Source organism: Wasmannia auropunctata, unplaced genomic scaffold (genome assembly GCF_000956235.1).
Source record: "Wasmannia auropunctata unplaced genomic scaffold, wasmannia.A_1.0 LD334876.1, whole genome shotgun sequence".
Lineage (NCBI taxonomy): Eukaryota > Metazoa > Arthropoda > Insecta > Hymenoptera > Formicidae > Wasmannia > Wasmannia auropunctata.
The window spans coordinates 5350-7692 of record NW_012028014.1 but is presented as its reverse complement, the minus strand read 5'-3'; positions in this window follow the sequence as shown (position 1 = coordinate 7692).

Here is a 2343-nt window from a genome sequence, read left to right as displayed (position 1 = left end):
TTTTCCGATATTAATTAATTATTTAGTGTACAAATAGATTTCGTATAAAAGAAAAAGTAATTTTTTAGAAAAAATAATGATAATCTCGGTGTTGTTAAGAGAGCCCTCGTAGCACCTTTAGCATTTGTCATATCATCATGCCTGAGCGCGCGAAATTTCAACTCTGTGATTAATCTATTTTAATCGCTACTAATTTGAAAACTATTATAGTCTCGACCACAGTATAACCAGTAGGTCCACTCAGCGAAAAACTGAGTCTTCGCGCAGGTATCGCCGCGCAACTTTTGTTTTGGGTTGGATCCAATGAAATGCAAGACGATAGGAACTTATGTACACATACATACATACGTATATGTACAGACAATTTATAAACAATTACATCAGAGATTTTCTTTAGTGATCACTCCTACGAATAATTGTTACAAATAAAACGTTTTATTCGATTCACACATTGAATTTATTGATTTACTGTATCAAATTCATATTATTATTTATCTGTTTTATTACTTGTGAGGCACTTTTCTCAATGTCGGTCCTGGATTTAACATATATATGGTAGATGCTCACGTGATCCGGAAAAGGAGATCAAAGGTGCCGACACGAAGTGGACCTACTGGTTATACTGTGGTCTCGACATTTTCGTATTAGGATTTTCGTCTTAGAATATTCTAAAGAATCCGCACTTAAAAGGAAATCCGCGAGTTTTGGGACACCCTGTATATATCTAGCGCGATGACATTTTATGTCTATTTCAATCCTGTAAAAGCGTTTTTAAATCCGTTTAGTCGTTTCGGAGTTATCCATTAGAATGCAAATGTCGGCATTCTAGCCTTAACGATTGCGAATTTTGCAAAATGGTAGAGGACTTTTCCATTCAGTTTAATCTGCTCTACCAACCCACGAGATTTTGGGCGGTTATTACCAGACACCCTGTATAATCATGGACCGCTAGTTGCCCCGTCCCACCACCCCTCTCACCTATAAGGTTATGTATCCAACACATGGTAGAAGGGATAGTATGGTGTGCTCAGTTCGGCCAAACTAGAGACTCTCAATCAGAGTCAAGCCAAAAGACGATTGGATCTAAATCCTACGAGAGAGAAAGGTAGTGTCTCTTTCCTTTTCTCTTTCTAATCTAACCTTTCTTGATGCGCTATGCTTGTGATTTTTTGCCACTGCAATGTATATGAAAGAAATTTCTACATCTAGTTATGATACAGGCGATAGATAATATTTATCAGGATTTTTGGAACATTTATTAAAAGAAAAAAAGAAAAAAAATCTGTGATCGATAAATGTCAAGAACTTATTGATGAGATTCTCCCCTTTAATAAAAATTCAGTACCATATTTGCCGCATTTACAATTAACTGTTTGTACAACGTAGCTGGGTATAACATTATAACATCTATTATTAAAACATGTACTACATGCAATAAATGTATGTAATCGATAAAATCGCCAATTCCATTACGTTTTTCATTTACAAAATATGTACACCCACGATCATTGATTCTGTCCCTCGGAAATTTTCACAAACTCTGAAGTGATCACTTTTCTACATTAATGCTTATAATCCATGCACGATTAACAAAACGAAATCGTGCATGGACTATAAACATTAATGTAGAAAAGTGATCACTTCAGAGTTTATAAAAATTTCCGAGGGACAGAATCAATGACCGTGGGTGTACAATTAAAATGTTACATTACAAATTCTTTATGTTTTGATAACATCAACACATTAAAAATGTTTATAACATTAGAACAAATGTTTCGCTATTATAGCAAATTTTTTAATGATTTTTAAAACATTAATTGGAAATTATTTTTAAGTATGTACACAATTTGCAAAAGTTTATGGTAGTCATATTTTGAATTGTCATGACATATATTTAAAAATTATAAGATTTGTAGTATTTAGATTAAGAATTTATAATAAAAAAAGCACTGTACGTAAGCAAATTTATGGCAATAAATCTATAATTATATATGCTATGTTTTCTTAATTCTTTTGTGATAAAATGTACTTTATTTTATTTTTGTCGAAGTTATGCGTTTATTGTCTTAATTTTTTGTGATGAAAAAAGTATTTTTATTAATGTGTGATATAATATTTTCATACAAGTTATGCAATATAAGACAAATATAATTAATGCTTTTCTTGCTACCAGTGCGAGTTCTGATTGGCTTCTGCTTTTCTGTTTTCCGCTTTTCTGTCAAGGTGTGAATTCGCCCTGAGGGTCTCTAGCCCCGACTAGAGTCCTAGATTATCAGAGAAGCGCGACCGGTGTTACGAGTCCTGATTGGACTCGCAAATGGCCAATCATAAGATTGATTTATA